Genomic DNA, 20,155 nt, shown 5'->3' on the forward strand with positions numbered 1-20,155 from the left:
CGGATGCATGGGTTGCCTCCCACGAAGCGCTTTCTTTTACGTCTTGCAGCCGGACGGTACCTCCGTTTAAGCTTGACTAGGTTCCACGGCATGGAGGGGTACCTCCTCCACGACATGCTCCTCAAACATCTCGTAATAGGGCTTCAATCGATGCCCATTCACTTTAAATTCTTGTTGCGTCCTTGAACTTTTGATTTGCACTGCACCATGAGGGAAAACATTAGTAACAACAAACGGGCCAATCCATTTAGAACGCAACTTACCAGGAAACAAACGTAGGCGAGAGTTAAAAAGTAACACTTTCTGCCCAACTGTGAAGGTCTTGGTTCGAATCATTTTATCATGGAATGCTTTGGTCTTGGCTTTGTACATCCGGGCATTCTCATAGGCTTCATTCTGAATCTCCTCAAGTTCATTCAATTGGAGCTTCCTATGAACTCCCGCTGCATCTATGTCCATGTTGAAAATCTTCACGGCCCAATGTGCCTTGTGCTCTAACTCTACGGGCAAATGACATGGCTTACCATAGACGAGCCGAAAAGGTGACATCCCAATGGGTGTTTTGTATGCCGTACGATATGCCCACAGTGCATCATCTAAACGTAAGCTCCAATCCCTCCTTGTTGGTCCAACGGTCTTCTCCAAAATTTGTTTTATTTCTCGGTTAGACACCTCGGCTTGGCCATTTGTTTGAGGATGGTAAGGTGTGGAGACCTTATGGTTGACATGGTACTTTCTTAGCAACGCCTCAATGGTCCGATTGCAAAAGTGAGACCCTCCATCACTTATGATTACTCTCGGCATTCCAAACCTTGCAAAAATGTTAGTTTTCACGAAATCTGCAACTACCTTAGAATCGTTAGTACGGGTGGCTTTTGCTTCCACCCATTTAGAAACATAATCAACGGCTAGCAAGATATAAGTGAAACCATAAGATGGAGGGAAAGGGCCCATGAAATCAATGCCCCAAACATCAAAAATTTCAACATTAAAGACAGGGGTTTGCGGCATTTGGTCCTTGGTACCTATGTTACCCATTCGTTGGCAACGATCACAAGACATACAAAAGGTTCTAGCATCCCTAAATATAGTCGGCCAATAAAAACCACACTCTAGAACCTTGAGGGCAGTGCGTTGTGTGCCAAAATGACCACCACATGCATATGTGTGACAAAAGCTTAGAATTGAGTGAAATTCAGAATCATGCACACATCTACGTACAATTTGATCTGAGCAATACTTCCACAAATAAGGGTCATCCCAAACATAGAAACGTGCATCATTTTTAAGCTTATCACGTTGGTGCTTGTTTAGTTCATTTGGAATTTGTTTAGCCACCAAGTAATTCACTAAATCTGCATACCATGGTTCACTTACCTCAATGGATAGCAGCTGCTCATCGGGAAAAGTTTCAGGGATAGGTACGGCATGTTCATGCTCCTCGTGGATCATTCGGCTTAAATGGTCAGCCACTACATTCTCGCTTCCTTTCTTATCCCGGATTTCAATATCAAATTCTTGAAGAAGAAGAATCCAACGGATAAGCCTCGGCTTTGCTTCCTTTTTCGTGAGCAAGTACCTCAAAGCTGCATGATCAGAATAAACGATTACTTTAGTACCAATTAAATATGAACGGAATTTATCTAAAGCAAAAACCACAGCTAGAAGTTCTTTTTCCGTCGTGGAGTAGTTCAATTGGGCATCATTGAGAGTCCGAGAGGCATAGTATATGACATGCGGCCGCTTGTCTCTTCTTTGTCCTAGAACAGCTCCTAATGCATAGTCGGATGCATCGCACATGAGCTCGAACGGAAGGCTCCAATCTGGAGGTACAATAATGGGGGCCGAGACTAGCTTCTCCTTGAGTTGGTTAAATGCCGAATTACACTCTTCATCAAACTTGAATGGCACATCTTTTTGAAGCAATCGGCAAAGAGGGTTGGACATCTTGGAGAAGTCCTTGATAAAACGCCTATAGAACCCTGCATGGCCAAGAAACGAACGTACCTCTCTAACCGAAGTAGGAGAGGGTAAGTGACGTACAAGGTCTATTTTTTATTTATCTACTTCTATTCCTTTTTCTGAAACAATATGTCCTAAAACTATACCTTGTTTCACCATAAAGTGACATTTCTCCCAATTCAAGACAAGGTTAGTTTCAACACATCGTTTCAAAATTAAGGTCAGATTATCCAAGCAATTATCAAATGAACTCCCAAATACACTGAAATCATCCATGAAAACCTCAATGATCTTTTCAACAAAATCGGAAAATATACTTACCATACACCTTTGGAAAGTGGCCGGTGCGTTGCATAAGCCAAATGGCATGCGACGATAAGCAAATGTTCCAAAGGGACATGTGAATGTGGTCTTCTCTTGATCATCCGGGGCTATCACAATTTGGTTATATCCAGAGTATCCATCAAGAAAACAGTAAAAAGCATGACCGGCTAACCTTTCGAGCATCTGGTCGATGAATGGCAAAGGAAAGTGATCTTTCCTAGTCATGGCATTTAGCTTCCGGTAATCGATACATACTCGCCATCCAGTCTGAATGCGTGTAGGCACGAGCTCATTCTCATCATTCTTGATAACAGTTACTCCGGACTTCTTGGGAACGACTTAAACTGGAGAGACCCAACGGCTATCGGAGATAGGGTAGATCACTCCGCAATCCAAAAGTTTGATTATTTCCTTCTTCACCACTTCCATCATCGGAGGGTTGAGACGGCGTTGAGCCTCTCGAGTTGGTTTAGCCCCCTCCTCAAGAAGTATACGGTGCATGCATGTGGTAGGGCTTATTCCTTTAATGTCGGCCAAAGTCCACCCTATGGCTGTTTTGTGCTCTCGCAGCATCCTCACAAGCTTCTCCTCCTCCATTGCCGTGAGACTTGATGAAATGATGATGGGCAATGTTTCGCCTTTTCCCAAAAACACATACTTCAAATGGTCCGGCAACGGCTTAAGTTCAAGCGATGGTGCCTGAACAACAGAAGGTAGCATCTTAGTGGAAACTGAATTTGAAAGTGAGAGTGGAACCTTACCATATTGTTGTGGTAATGACTCAAGGGCTGCCACAACCTCGATTATTTCTTCACTAGAACCCATTGCAAAGAATTCCTCTTCCTTGCCGTGGCCTTGCATTGGCCCAAATCCTTCATTTTTGCGCTCTATGGCCTTAGTGATGGTTGTTTCCAGGGCGTCCTCGTTCAATTCTTCAAGGTATACCTGCGCCAAAGAATCGATAACATCAATGGAAAAACAAGAATGGTCATCAACGGGATATCTCATAGTTTCAGAAATATTAAAATCAATCACTTCCCCATCGAATTCCATTGTCAAGGTGCCTTTGTATACATCAATCTTCGTTCGGGCCGTCTTCATGAATGGCCTACCAAGGAGAATCGGAAAAGATGTAGAATGGGCTGAATCCTCCATGTCTAGGACGTAGAAATCAGCCGGAAAAATTAAATGGTTCACCTGCACAAGCACATCTTCCAAAACTCCTTTTGGATACGCGTTAGAACGATCGGCCAATTGTATAATTACACCATCTTGTTTTAATTCACCCAAATTCATAGATGCATAAATAGAATAAGGCATGACATTTATGGATGCACCTAAATCAAGCATGGCATGTTCAAAACGATTATGTCCAATCACACAAGGAATCGTGAAACTACCGGGGTCTTTGCACTTGGTAGGCAGTTTACGTTGCAAAACAGCGGACACATTCTCGCTTACCTTCACTACCTCTTTGTTTGCCCTTCTTCTCTTTGTATTGCATAGGTCCTTGAGGAATTTAGCATACTTTGGAACCTGTTTGATTGCATCGAGAAGCGGTATGTTCACTTGCACCTTCCGGAATGTTTCAAGAATGTCCTTCTCGCTTTCTTCCTTTTTTTCTTGCATGAACGTGCGAGGAAAAGGTACATTGGGCAGATTAGGACGTGAAGTACATGAATTTGAACTTAAATTACCTGATTTGGCCGAGTTAGGGTGATCTGCCTCAGGTTGTGTCGTCTCTTCATCTACTTTCTGGGCAGATTTGGGATTGTTTGGCTCGGTCCCAACTTCTTTTCCACCCCTTAGAGTGATGGCCTTGGCGGATTCGAATCCTCCCTTTGGATTGACTGTGGTTGAGCTAGGATGCTTTCCTTGCTCTCTAATCTGTCCAAGGAACTCAGAAATCTGCCCTATTTGTTTCTTCATATCCATCATCTCCTTCTCGTTATTTGCTATCCGGTTGTTTTGATTTTGCAACCCCTGCGAAATAGAGGTTAGTAATTGCATAGCTTGATCACTTTCCAAGGACGTACCTGAATGAGATGATGCCGAAGGTTGTTGGGGTTGTTGGGGTTGTTGGGGTGCATACGGCTTGGAATAAAAACCAGGGGGGTTTGGCCTAAAAATAAGAAAGATTAAGACTAAGATTTCAACGAAATAAGGGGGAATTGGATTTGGACGAATTTAAACTAAAATGAATACTTGGAAACAAAACAAATTGTAAATATGGATTTGACGGAAATGAATGGATGGGAAGCTAGCTAAGGGTTCTTTCTCTACACATGATATTTATGCATATGAATCAATTTCCAGTTATTCCTTCATTGAATTATGAACGACAATGCCCCAAATTAACCGTGACATCACTAGTTAACCCTCAGATTTTCCTTATATTATTGGATTGGATGGCATCATTCGACAACCCAAAACATTCTCAAAAGTTCCCTACATGTCATCATAATAGAGATACAATCGAAGATCATTAAGAATAATGAAAACCATAAGCATTGACAAAGCATTTGCAACTATGACATCATGTTACTCATGCTAAGAATTAAACTTAACGCGATCGTGACAAGCGACCTTCACTACTTTCAAGTATAAGATAGTAACGATTATGTGAAACCTTCTTAAACTTTAGTCACATATTCATGCATGCTAATTAAGTGTCGACCCTCAATCAACAAACACAAATAAGTTAATCATCAAATAGTTAAGCCAATTGCATTCACGAATCAAGAGTTCATAACCGGAATTCATCAATTCATATCACATAAATAAACATGGTATTGAAATCACCCCTAGCCAAAAAGGGTTTAGTTCCTCATAACTTTGAAATCAAAGAAACACCTAAACATTCCAACAACTCAAACTTGAATTGTATGAACGTTTAGGCACTCTTCTCTTCCATTTCTCATATTACAAAACAAAGAGAATTGAATTTAAACATTGAAATCAAAGAAACGCATAAACATTCCAACAACTCAAACGTGAATTGTATGAACGTTTAGGCCCTCTTCTCTTCGTCTTCTTTGTAGCACAAGGACTAAGGGATGTTGTTGGTGTGTTGAATGGATTGGGGGATTATGGAAATGGAAGAAATGGAGGAGAAAGGGAAGGGAATGGTGCAGAAAATGGAGAGACTCACGGCTAGGGAGAAGATGGAAGTGTTTTGTGGTGTGTTGTGTATGAAAATGAGATGTTCTTGAATGAATGAATGCAAGGGTATTTATAGGAGTAGTGGAGGGAACATATGGTTGTTTGTTTAAGATGCAAGTGGCTAATTAATGATGGAAAAGTATGTGATTTAAAGGATGCAAAGTGAATGAATCATGAATCATTGTGGATGAAAGGTGGAAGTGCATGTGTTGATGACTAGGTTAGTGGGTGGAAATCTGAAAATGGCATATAGGAATGGGAGCTCACGGTTTGAATGTGTAAAGTGTGTGTGAATGCATGTGAAGATGCAATAAATAATGCATGTAGGGTTAGGAAATAATGAAGAAATGCATGTGAGATGTTTGGAAAGGAAATGGGAACCCACGGCAATGAAGTTGTTTTGTGTTGTGAATTATGATGAATGCATGTGAGTTAAAGAGGGAGAATGTGGTGAAATGATGAAGTAGGAAGGTGGAAATGCATGTGAGATGTTTGGAAAGGAATAAAGAATGAATGGTGGAAATGTGAGTGAATGATGTGCATGTGTGAGAATGCATGTGGAATTAAGAGGAGTATGGAAGTGAAATAAATGAATGATATGTTAAGTGATAAGTGAATGATATGTGGTGAGTGATAAGTGAATGGTTTGATAAGTGATAAATGAATTAGTTTAAAGGGCTAGGGTTTAAGTACATAGAATGGGCCTAAAATAGGTTGGTTTGTATGGCATAATGTGTTTGATTGGGCTAGAGCCATTGTTTTGTGTCTTCAAGTGCATACAAGGCCTTCAAATTCGTCCATCCTCTTGGCTCCATGGATAAGCTATCCAATCCATGCCCAAAAATGCTCCAAATAGCCTCAAAATGCACTTTCTTGCTCCCTAGGCCCTTAGAACCTGAAAACACACAAAAGAAGCATAAAGGACTAAAATAACGAGAGAAACATAACGTAAATGCACGAGAACAAGCCATTTAAGTCGAATGAATATGCTCCTATCACTTCGACTGGAGCACCCGCGCCCAGTCCCCTAATGAAAGATATTCTTGATACCAGGAGTAGCTTTGAAATTTAGCATCTTGTCGAAGGTATGTTGTCCCCACAGATCTGTATACTTATCTGAGTTTAATAGATTCGTGTAGAACTAAGCATGGTGCCTATCAATGGAGAGAGATAGAAGAATGGAAGGGAGCGTTGGTTGGTTGAAGGTTACGTTGTGAGTTCTTTACACTTGTATTGAATTCGATCTCTTTTAAGGTATTCTTTCTAGCTTGATCACAGACATTGGGATAAAGACAAATAGAATTACACCTTACAAGGGGCTAGTCTAAGCTTTCCTTTCATGCTCGCTTTCGTTTGCTATTGACCCCAACGTCAATCTAATTCAATAGCTTAGGTTTGATCCACTAGCAGACAAAGAATTATGGAGGGTTTTCGAGAAAATTTCAAAAGCGTCAACGTAAGGAATATTCTGAGCCCATTTCAGAAATGTGTCGAGCAAGGTTAACGAGTCAAAGGCTTGGGCCGGCCCATGGATCAGGTTTTTGGCTCTTTCTATTTTTTTCCTTTTCAATTCGGGCCAACCCTATTGTAGGTCGCCGGATTCTAAGAATTTTGGCTGGGAAACTCCCCCAGCTCCATTTAGCTTCGAATCTTAACTAAAACTACCAATTTAATAAGGAGAGGAAGAGAAATACACCAACATGAGGTACTGTCGTGGCCGGAGTTGGCTAAAAAACGGCTCGAAGCTGCTGGATCTCTCGTCGAAAGACTAGGTTAATTTTCAGGGGAGTTTTTTAAATCAAAACGTCACCAAAACTCCTCAAACTTACCTAATTGTACTATAAAACATGATGTACGAAGATCTTGGGGATTTTCGAGGCTTACCTTCGCCTAGGCCTGGCAAACGGGTCGTGTCTGTCGTATTCGTGTCGTTTTTGTGTAATTCCTGTTATCTTAATGGGTCGTGTTGTGTCACACCCGTTATGACCCGTTAAGAAAAATATTTTTTGTTGTCTTAAATTTGCACATACCACACATTGCCACATAAATATTACTTCAAAACATTAAAACACATTTGTCGTTTAAGTACTACATCTACACTCGAAAATAAGAGCCTAATGAAAACAAAATCCATACACTTCTATTACAAATATTAAATGAGCAAAGATATGCAAAATGAAAGAGTTTTTGTTTTCGAGGTTGTGAAGCATTTCTCAAAAGTTTAAACCTTGCCAATAGAACTCAAAGCTTGCATGTTATTCCTTTTACAAAATCCTCAATTTACATCGATCATCATGAGGAAATTGCATTGGAACTCTAGCTTGATCTATTGCCTTCAAGAGTTATGTTGATGATGTTTTCAATAAGGTTTTTTTCCACGTCAGAACTCACTTCTGCATAAACTAAGTATAGAAAAACCAAACATTAAAAATCATTCAAATTATGAGAAGTTTACCAAAATAATTATAAAAAGAAATAAAACAATAGTACTATACCAAATAAAAATATATTACCTCATTTTCCAAATTGCCAATCTAGTGTGCACAACAAAGCTTGAATTGTTTCTGGTAACAATGAACTACGATACTAATCTAGTACTCTACCCCCAATACTAAATGCTGATTCTGATGCAACAATTTAAATGGGAATTGTTAACACATCTCGTGCTAACTGAGAAAGTATCGGATATTGAAAACGCTCCATTTGACATCGAGAAAGAACATCTATATCTACTTTTCTATCTATTCTTTTATCCTCCAAATACTTCTGCAATTCATTTTTTTCAATCAAACTTGAACCATCGTAATTATTATCAAAATCCTACATCATAAAAAATCATGCATCATGTCAATTTCAAATATAATATCAACACTTTTTATAGTACTACTACCACAATCTACATGTCATATCTCGGCTCGGGGCAGATCTCTTCCCGGGCTTGCTCCACTACTGTAGCACGATATTGTCCGCTTTGGGCCCTGACCACACCCTCATGGTTTTGTTTTTGGGAACTCACGTGTAACTTGTCAGTGGGTCACCCATCATGGGATTGCTCTAGCCCCCTTCTCGCTTAACTTCGGAGTTCCTACGAAACCCGAAGCCAGTGAGCTCCCAAAAGGCCTCACGCTAGGTAGTGATGGGAATATACATTTAAGGATCACTCCCCTGGGTGATGTGGGATGTCACAATCCACCCCCCTTAGGGGCCCGACGTCCTCGTCGACACACCACGACCAGGGTTAGGCTCTGATACCTAGGTGATGTGGGATGTCACAATCCACCCCCCTTAGGAGCCCGACGTCCTTGTCGGCACACCACGACCAGGGTTAGGCTCTGATACCAATTTGTCACATCCCGGCCCAGGGCGGATCATTTCCCGGTCCCGCTCCACCATCGTGGCACGATATTGTCCGCTTTAAGCTTACCATTCCCTCACGGTTTTGTTTTTGGGAACTCACGAGCAACTTCCCAGTGGGTCACCCATCATGGGATTGCTCTAGCCCCCTTCTCACTTAACTTCGGAGTTCCTATGAAACCCGAAACCAGTGAGCTCCCAAAAGGCCTCGCGCTAGGTAGTGATGGGAATATACATTTAAGGATCACTTCCCTAGGTGATGTGGGATGTCACAATCCACCCCCCTTAGGGGCCCGACGTCCTCATCGGTACACCACAACCAGGGTTAGGCTCTGATACCAATTTGTCACATCCTGGCCTGGGGCGGATCACTTCCCGGGTCCGCTCCACCACCGTAGCACGATATTGTCCACTATAGGCTTACCATTCCTTCACGGTTTTGTTTTTGGGAACTCACGAGCAACTTCCCAGTGGGTCACCCATCATGGGATTGCTCTAGCCCCCTTCTCGCTTAACTTCGGAGTTCCTACGAAACCCGAAGCCAGTGAGCTCCCAAAAGGCCTCGCGCTTGGTAGTGATGGGAATATACATTTAAGGATCACTCTCCTGGGTGATGTGGGATGTCAAACTACAAATATATAAAGTAAATAAAAACAAACTTAGGTTACCTCAAAGAGAACATCTATAGATTCTGTTTGATGATTAGGCATTGAATTCACTAAAGTATTTGAATTATCAAGATGCTGAAGTTTTTCCAAGTACACACCAAAAAGAACATTCAATTTGTCATTAACCTTTGTAAATTCGACCGAATTCACACCATGAAGCTTTGTGTATGCCCAATCCACACAATGCAATTTATAACGAGGGTATAAGATAATTGGAATTGCCAAAATCAAACCGTAGTCTGACCAATACTTGTCAAAATTCATGTACATGTAAGTCCCCATCTTTTTCATGAAACTTTCAAAGTCATCCATGGCTGCCTTAATTTGAAGTTGGATTACGAACACCTTAGGGAAGAACAAATTTAATGTGGGGTACTTTGTCCCAGAGAATAAGCACGTAACCTCATAAAAGTACCCCAAAAACTTGGAAATCTTCATTATTTTATCCCACTCTTCAGAAAAATGACAACTACTAAAATTGGAATCACTCAACCCTAAATGAATCAAAGCATATCGATACAAAATTGCACCTATCTAGCATAATATAGGTTGAGTTCTATCTAGTAGTGACATCTCGTCTCAAACCTCTCCTACTATCCAATATCCCTACTTGTCTAACACTTTCATAAAACTTTAGTTTCCAAGCCTCAAAACCCTTTATATACTTGATGCATTCACGAATTTTTATCACGGAAGAATCAATTTCTTTTAGTCCATCTTGAACTATTAAATTCAAGACATGAGCACAACAATGCACATGAAAGAAGTCACCATTCATCACAAGAAGACTTCTAAGATTGAATTGATTCTTCAAAATGCTAACAAAAGAAATATTTAAAGAAGCATTATCCAAAGTAATAGAAAATAACTTCTTCTCAATCCCCCACTCAGTCACCAATGCATTAATTTTTTCAAATAATGCAACACCAGTATGAGGAGGAGGAATGTGACAAAAACTTAAAATTCTCTTATGCAATTTCCAATCTTTGTCCACAAAGTGGGCAGTAAGAGCAAGATACCCATCAGTGTATTGCGAGGTCCATAAGTCTGATGTCAAACAAATTCAACCTTCAACTGAGCCTAACAAATTATGAAACTGTTGAAGTTCCTTTCGAGTGCAAATATAAGGATAGTATAGCGGCACAAGTGAGGGTGTCGAACCACAGGGACTTAGAAACAACTTAGTAAAACCTTTGACTCTTACAAATTAGCATTAGTTAAAGACTCCTATGACTTAAAATGGGGGGTTCGAGTAATTTTGGAAAAGAAATAAAGACAGAAAGAAAAGGGATAAATTAGAACTATCTAAAAATACACCTAAGACATGGAATAGGTTAAAAAAGTTTTAGGACATAAATCTGACTTCAAATAAAAAAGGCCTTCCCCTAAACATTCATGAATCAATGATATGATCTTTTAACTTATCCCTGTCAAATGCACAACTAAGATGTTCACATATCTAGCATGGCATATAACTAGATTGTATGAATCCTCTCTTACTTTGCATGCTAGATGCATGGCATATACATAAAACTTATATTTGTAGGTGCAACGTAGCATGGCATATACACAGACTTAGCACCTAGAAACACGTTAAGAACGAAGAGGATTATGAACATCACATGAACCCTAGAACATGGCATTTATCCTAAAACTTCATTGAATCAATTTACATGATTAGTTCTGAACCTAATCACATGTTGCTAATGAATGAAAGAAGATATGGCAATCATCCTTATCATTCTCAACAGATAGCAAACATAAACAAGGTAGCTAAGCTTGAAAATATGTCCTTGAAATGATTGAAATGAAAAACTGATTCTAGCTTGCAAATGAAATTGATAAACTAAAACTGCATCATAACATTAATTCAATCATGTCTAGTGCTTCAAAGTAGCCCTAAGTATCCATGAAAACAAAACACATAAAAAGTAAGGAAAGCTAGAACCTAGAAACTTCTCAAGGCTGAAGACTCCTGCTCTCTCTCTCTTCTTTGTTGTTGTGAATCTCCTCTTTGTTGTGTACTTTTCTCCTATTAAAAGACTTAGGACTTATCTAACATCTGACACATTTACATCCTTGAATTGACTCTCATTTATAACTTATGACAACCAGCTTTTAGTATTGGAGTAACTGAAAACTAGCTGTTATCAGAATTTGTAACTGAACAGCATCACTTTATTCTATTATAACTTCTTGTCGAAACCTCCAAATCACAAGTTGTAAAGACCATCAGAAAGAAGCCTTCTGATGCGAGATTTATACGCACACAAATTAAACCCTCTTTTTGACAATTGTAGCAATGATGTAAGTAGGGATCGTTCTGGACCGGGGATTAGGAGGGATTGTTAATCACTTGGATTTGACTCAAAAACGTAAAAACACAGTATAAAACACTATACTAGACTCAAAGAATTCAAAAATACTTTAAAACATAAACTAAACAGATTCTAAGCATTAAAGAACAAGAAAGTAAAGGGGGGGTTTGATTTGACGAAAATTGAAATAACAAAACAAGTAAATAAACTAAGCAGATTGTAAAACAAATTTGGATTTAATGAATGGAATGAAGGCTAGCTAAGGGGTTCTTCTCCACACATGTTACACTTGCATACAATATTGATTCTCAGTTGGTCTTTCGATAAATTATGAAACTCAACGCCCCGGGTCAATTAGGTTCGCTTAAATTAACCGTCAAGTTTTCCTTAAGTTAATGAATTGGATGGGCTTGCGCAACGCAATTCACAACATTCTCCAAAAGTCCTTTACGTGAACAGCACAATAAAGATACAATCAAAGATCATTAAGCATTATGAAAACTATAAGTGTTGACGAGGCATTCGTTACTATGATGAGCATGAAACTCGTGCCAAGAATTCATTTAACGCGATTGTTTATAAGCAACCTCCACTACTTGTGAATATAAGTTCATAACGATTAGGTAAAACTCACTTATATTCTAGCGTCATATTCATGCATGAAAATTAAGCGCGCATTCTCAATAAACATACATAAATAAGTTATCAATCAAACGGTTTAAACAAATTGAATCCACAACTTATGAAATTCCAACGAAAGTTAATCAATTCATATTGCAAACATAAACATAGTTTCGAATCACCCCCTAGCTAAAGGGGGTTTAGTTCCTCATACGTACAAAATAAAGAGAAACAAAGAAACACCTAAACATTCCAACAACTCAAACTTGAATTGTATGAACGTTTAGGCACTCTTCTCTTCCATTCCTCATTCGTACAAAACAAAGAGTATTGAATTTAAACTTTGAAATCAAAGAAACACCTAAACATTCCAACAACTCAAACTTGAATTGTATGAACGTTTAGGCCCTCTTTTCTTCCTCTTTGTTGTGGCACAAGGTCTAAGGATAGGTTGTGTGATTGTGTGAAGTGTTTTGGAGGGATGGGAAGGTTGAATTTCTGGTGGTGTGATGGTGTTTGGATTGTAGGGAAGGCACGACACAAAGGTTGTGTTTGTGTTGGTGTGAAGTGTTGTGAATGGAATTAATGAATTGTGGCTGCAATGGGTGCTTATTTATAGGTAAATAAGAGGGAACATGACAGCTAGGAAGTGGGTGGAAATGTGGCTGCATGTTTGGTGAATGATTATGAGTGAATGCATGTGGATGTGGCTAGGTTGGAAAGCTGGAATGTGATGGGGAGTGCACGGCAAAGGGAGGAATATGTGGCTGCATGTTTGGGTTTGTTTAAAGGGTGCATGTGGGTGAATGTTAGGTTGAAATAATGATGGAAAAACAGCTAGGAAAAGAGGGAATGCATGTGGAAGTGTGGCTGCAAAGAGAAGGAGAAAAGCTGGAAAATGGAAATGTGATGCACGGCTAAGTGATTAATGGGATAGAAATGGGAGTGAATGTGGCTTAATGATGAAGGTGGAAAGCTGGAAAGCATGTGGCAAGGTGTGTAGATGCTGGAATTGATGGAAAGGCACGGCCAAGGGAAGTGTTGGGTGATGGGTGCATGTGTTGGCTCAATTATATTGTTGGGAAAACATGTGGATTAGGTGGAAAGAGGTGGGTGTGCATGTGAGATGAAATGCATGTGTTTAAATGGTTGAAATGTGTTGATATTTATGAGTATGATAATTGATAAGTGTATGGTTATGATAAGTGATAAGTGAATGATTATGATAAGTGATAAGTGAATGATATGTTAAGTGATAAGTGAATGATATGTGGTGATGATAAGTGTATAATTGTATGATAGGTGGTGATGATAATTTGGTCTTCAATTTCGTCCATCTACTTGGCGTTAAGCATATGCAATCCATTTAATGCCCCAAACTACTCCAAAATGCATCCTTTCGACAAACACATCTTATGATCCTGAAAACACACAAAAGAAGCATAAAGGACTAAAATAACTAAAGAAACATAACGTAAATGTACGAGAACAAGCCATTTAAGTCGCATGAATATGCTCCTATCACCTTCTAGGGCTTTCCAACCATATATAGCCCATTTTCTAATTCGTTATGAGTACTTTGGGGAAAAGCTCGCAAGTTGGCTGTTCTGCAAGGGCCTTTTTTGGAGGATCTTGGGCCACTTGTTACAATATTCAAAATAAGATGATTTCTTCAAGTCCTTACTTTCATCCTAAAATACAATACAAACAACAAAATACCTTGTGATGCATAGAGATTTTAAGTAAAAAAACCTAAGTAAAAGAGGGCATATAAATATATAACTTTATGGACTAACCAAATACCCCCTAAACTTAGATTTTGCTAGTCCTCAAGCAAACCAAAAAAAGAAACAAAAACAACATAAAAGAAAAACATAAGTTAATCTAAGACCGATTCTATTGGTCGAATGGATTCAGCTTATGCATCAAGCCTTTAAACCTCTTGACATCCCTACAAAACAATAATTAAAGCAATTTTGAAACAAGATAATAGAATCAAAGCTCAACTATGCCTCACATTCCTAACTTTGACTTTACCTTTCTAGCAATCAAATTTGCATGTTAGTGAGGTGCTCTAGTTCAAATTCAACATGTTACTAAGTTACAAGCTCAAGCAAGGAAGATAAGATTCATCTCAACTCTAATCTCACAGATTCACTCTTTCACTTGATTCGTAGGGCTTGCTCTCAACAAGTATATGTGGGTGAGGTTATGTAATGGAAAGCAAGATATTCTCACACATAATTCAATTAGATACAAAAGAACTTTATGGACAAGATCTCATGAAAGGAATCAAATACTAAGAATATGACAACACACATACTTACTAACACCCATGAATACATCTTCAAATATCAACTAGGTCTTTCATAAGGTTGTAATGTAAGGTTTTTAGGGTAGGGGCTGTGAAAGGATGGATAAGGATTACTAGAACTTGAGATATACCAAAGTGTCTTCCTTGCAAAACCAGCATGCCCTCCTCTTGAATTGATCTTCTTTACTTGTTCTTGGTGTCCAGGATCCATGGATTAAGAAATTGCATCTTCTTCTCTTTCTTAGTCTTTTCTTTTTTTTTTTTTTTTTTTTTTGCTTAAAACTTTTTCTTTTTCCCTTTTTTTTTTCTTTTCTCTTATTTTGCAATTCGAACCCATGTTACCTGAGTTTAGTGTGGGTGATAAAAGATATGGCTATGTTTGGCTTCAAAATGGGTAATGTCTCACACAACAAAGGTAAGGAATTAGGTCATTTACTAGTTAAAACATGCACAGCCTAACATCGTCTTAATGAACTTATTCATGGGTGATAATAAGTATAAGTGCCCACAAAAGAGAATAACTCTTAGTATTCAATCAAAAATGAATAATGAGATCATTTGAAATGAATTTGAAAGAAAAGGATAGGAGTAGAAACAGTTTAATCCCTCTAAAAGAAGCAAATAGGCACAAAATTTCACAAAAGGCAATCTCCACTATCCTTCTTCTAAGGCTTGAACTAGTAACTTTTCACAAATATTCTTGGAACTGAGAGCAGTGGTATTATATAACAGATACAACAACTTTCAAAGCATAGCCAAAGTTACGATTGCAAGACTAAGTTAAACATGTACATTCCCATTATTTAATTGCGAATAGCTCTAATCATGACTCAAAAAGACAAAATTCAATACCACACACTTTGTAGCTGCTCTAAATCAATGGGCTGCTTGAATGGATTGAAAGCTATACAACTGAAAACAAAATAAATTAAGTTAGTAAGCAAACCTAAAAGGAATTACAAAATTGTTTAAGCACAGAAGATGATTATGAACATCACATGAACCCTAAAACGTGGCATTTATCCAAGAACTTCATGGAATCAATTTACATGATTAGTTTTTGAACCTAACCACATGTTGTTAATGAATGAAAGAAGATATGGCAGTCATCCTTATCATTCTCAACAGAAAGCAAACATAAACAAGGTAGCTAAGCTTGAAAATATGTGCTTGAAATGATTGAAACAGAAAACTGATTCTAGCTTGCAAATGAAATTGATAAACTAAAATCGCATCATTACATTAATTCAATCATGTCTAGGGCTTCAAAACAGCCCTAAGTATCCATAAAAAAAAATACATAAAAAGTAAGGAAAGCTAGAACCTAGATACTTCTCAAGGCTAAAGACTCATGCTCTCTCTCCTCTTTGTCGTTGTGTCTCTCCTCTTTGTTGTGTATTTTCCTTCTATTAAAAGGCTTAGGACTTATCTAACATCTGACGCATTTACATCCTTGAATTGACTCTCATTTATAACTCATAACAACCAGCTTTTAGTATTGGAGTAACTGAAAACTAGCTGTTATCAGAATTTGTAATTGAACAGCTCTACTTTATTATATTATAACTGCTTGTCGAAATCTCCAAATCACAAGCTATAAAGACCATCAGAAAGAAGCCCTCTAAGGCTTTCCAATCATACATGGCCCATTTTCTAATTCGTTCTGAGCACTTCGGGGCAAAGCTCGCAAGTTGGCCGTTCTGCAAGGGCCTTTTCTGGAGGATCTTGGGCCACTTGTTACAATATTCAAAATAAGATGATTTCTTCAAGTCCTTACTTTCATCCTGAAATACAATACAAACAACAAAATACCTTGTGATGCATAGAGATTTTAAGTAAAAAACCTAAGTAAAAGAGGGCATATAAATATAACTTTATGCACTCACCAGAAGCCTTTGTTTTTCATTTTTGAACATCCTCAACACACAGGTTTTAATTGTATTTCTACACGGTAACTTAATATCAGGAGATATATATGAAAAAAAAGCCCTAATTCCCTCATATTCAGAAGAAAAAAAAAACTAAAAGGAAGATTATGCTTGATGATGGCCTCTACCAATAAGCCACAGAATACCACACGATCAAAGTTTTGGGAACAAAATTCAGACACCGACAATAATCCACCAGTCTGTCTAGGGCATGTTTTTCAAATGTCTATTCATATTACCCGTCGCATGATGACTGTCATCTATTACCAGTTTCTTACAATCTTTACATTGAGCACGACTTTTACTATCTTCAAAAATAGTAGTCAATTTGTTGAAAGTTTTCCAACAGGAGACCTAAGTGTTCGCTCACCTAATTTGATCACTCTAGCCTTTTTCTTGGCCAGACTTGTATTTGTGTCTTCTATATTTTCACTTCCATGATCATGTTGTATTCTTATTGTCACTTCCACTGACACTCCATCACTAAGGTTCGTAAAATCTTGCTCTACAGCATCTATTGCTTCAAGAAAGAAAAACAAAACTGTGAAATCTTGCTAATACCAATTTCATAACATATCCATTTCAAATTCACATATCCATTTCAATTTCAATTTCACATATATAATTGCATTGGCAAACAATAAGCAAACAGTAAGCAAATTTCCCATATCCATATCAATTACACTGGTAAATAGTAAGCATCTTCATATATAATATACTGCTACAAAAGGTACACTATATTCAAAATACTATAATTTGCAAAAACATGCACTATTCAAATTAGCAAAAAGGTATACTATAATTTGCAGAACTTCACAAAAACAGTTACGTTTTAACTCTAAAGTTCAATATTTTAACTCTAAAGTTCAATATTTGGCCAAGGGATTCTTCGCAAGTTTGGACCAACAATTGTCTAGACCAAATACTTAATCTGGTTACGTAGGTAGCTTGCAAGTTGCAATATGTAACCAAACAATTGTGATTATTATTTATAGCAAATAGATCAGCATAACAAACTGAGCAAAGAAATCATGAAGCAAATTCACCTTCTACAATTTAGAAACCTTAATTTCAGAAATTCCTAGTTCCAAAGCGTGATTATTATTTATAGCAAATATATCAGCACAACAAACTGAGCAAAGAAATCATGAAGCAAATTAACCTTCTACAATTTAGAAACCTTAATTTCAGAAATTCCTAATTCCAAAAGCATGATTATTATTTATAGCAAATAGATTAGCACAACAAACTGAGCAAAGAAATCATGAAGCAAATTAACCTTCTCCAATTTAGAAACCTTAATTTCAGAAATTCCTAATTCCAAAAGCCATAATTTAGAAACCCTAATTTCAGAAATTCCTAGTTCCAAAAGCCCTAATTCAGAAACCCTTGAGTTTATTGCAATGTTCTAAAAAATGGCCTAGGCGCTAGGCAGTGGTGACCCGAGGCGTTTTCTTGCAAATTGGTTGGAAAAATCGGTTGGGGTCTAGGCAGGCTAGGCGGCACCTAGGCGGGTAAGGCGGGCTAGGCGATGACGGGCAAGGCGGCCCTAGGTGGCTCTAGGCGGCGCCTAGACAGGCTAGGCGGTGCTAGGCGGCTAGGAGATCAGGAGGTTTTTTTTTTTTTTTTTTTTTGAAATTAAAAAAAAAAATCCTATCTACATTACTATATTTCCTTATTTTCCTCCTATTTTGCATTTTGTGTGGTTTAAAATTGGGAACTTATTGTACATGTGTCATCCTACAATACTCCTCACTATGGTTCTATGACATATATGCTTAATGTGTTTTTAAATTTTGGACTTGCTGGATATTCTTTTTGCATTTTATTATTCTTTTATTATCTTATCCATGGATTTCATACAAGTTTAATTTTTTGTAAGTGTTAATATGCACTTATTTACAAGATATATAAGAAATTTACCTAAATCCGCCTAAGCCGCCTAGGCGCCCGCCTAGACCCCACCTAGCTGCCTAAGCGTTAGGCGTCAACCCACCGCCCGACTAGCGCCTATTGTTTTTTAGAACCTTGGTTTATTGCAGGAATTTTTTACCTTGTGCAGTGAGGATGAGTGCGGACTGAGACCGAGAGCTCGATTCAGGAGCCGGATTTGGGTGGTACTAGTATAGACAGTGGGTGAACCGATGAAGTCGCAATTTAGGTGAAAAGCGAGGACTAAAAGAGTGACTGAGTAAGGATGACGGTTTAAGTGAGGTCGAAGAAGAGGAGGGTGAGTCATTGAGGCCATTGAGACTGAGGACGGAGGTGAGGGTGAGGCGCCGCGTGAAGTCGATGGAGAGAGACAGAGAATGATAGCCAACAATGGACGACTGAGGTTAAATCTTAGCCGATCCAATGGTCATCAATTTTTTAAATTTAATTTAATATATATATAATTATATTATATAATTATTATAGTTTTTAGGGGTATAAAATTGTTAAATTAATATATATAATTATTAAAATCGAAGATCAAGTTCATTCATTTTATTCATATAGGGTCAAGGAGTGTAGCTGTAAAAAATCATCAAAATCGGAGTTCAAATAACTGTTAAATCGTGATTTTTCGTTTTAGAACCGTCAAAAAGTTTTGTCTCGTTACTTGATCTCTGAATGTTTGTTTTTTGCAATTTTTGGCGTATGCAATCTCGAAGTATATACAAACATGTTTAACAGTTGGATCGTTGAAACTAGTTTCCTAGAATTCGTATCCCATCAAAACAATAGATTCACTAACACTTAAGAGTTTATTCATACTTTCATTAAGTATAACATAAGATTTTGTGGTATCCACTAGTGTAAATATTTTAAATTGAAGATTGAATTCATTCATTGTATTCATATAAGGTCAAGGAGTGTAGCTGTAAAAAATTATAAAAATCGGAGTTAAAATAACCGTTAAATCATGATTTTTCGTTTTATAACCGTCGAAAAATTTTGTCCCGTTACTTGATCTTTGAAAGTTTATTTTTTGCAATTTTTGGCGTATGCGATCTCAAAGTATATACAAACATGTTTGACAGTTAGATCGTTGAAACTAGTTTCCTAGAATGCGTATACCATCCAAACAATAGATTCACTAACACTTAAGAGTTTATTCATACGTTCATTAAGTGTAACATAAGATTTTGTGGTATCCATTAGTGTAAATATTTTAAATTGAAGATCGAATTCTTTCATTGTATTCATATAGGGTCAAGCAGTGTAGCTGTAAAATATCATAAAAATCAGAGTTAAAATAACTGTTAATCGTGATTTTTTGTTTTATAACCGTCGAAAAGTTTTGTCCAGTTACTTGATCTTTGAATGTTTTTTTTGTTGCAATTTTTGGCATATGCGATCTCAAAGTATATACAAACATGTTTGACAGTTGGATCGTTGAAACTAGTTTCCTAGAATGTGTATCCCATCAAAACAATAGATTCACTAACACTTAAAAGTTTATTCATACTTTCATTAAGTATAACATAAGATTTTGTGGTATCCACTAGTGTAAATATTTTA

Source organism: Pyrus communis, chromosome 10 (assembly GCF_041283825.1).
Source record: "Pyrus communis isolate YQ-2024b chromosome 10, ASM4128382v1, whole genome shotgun sequence".
Taxonomy (NCBI): Eukaryota; Viridiplantae; Streptophyta; class Magnoliopsida; order Rosales; family Rosaceae; genus Pyrus; species Pyrus communis.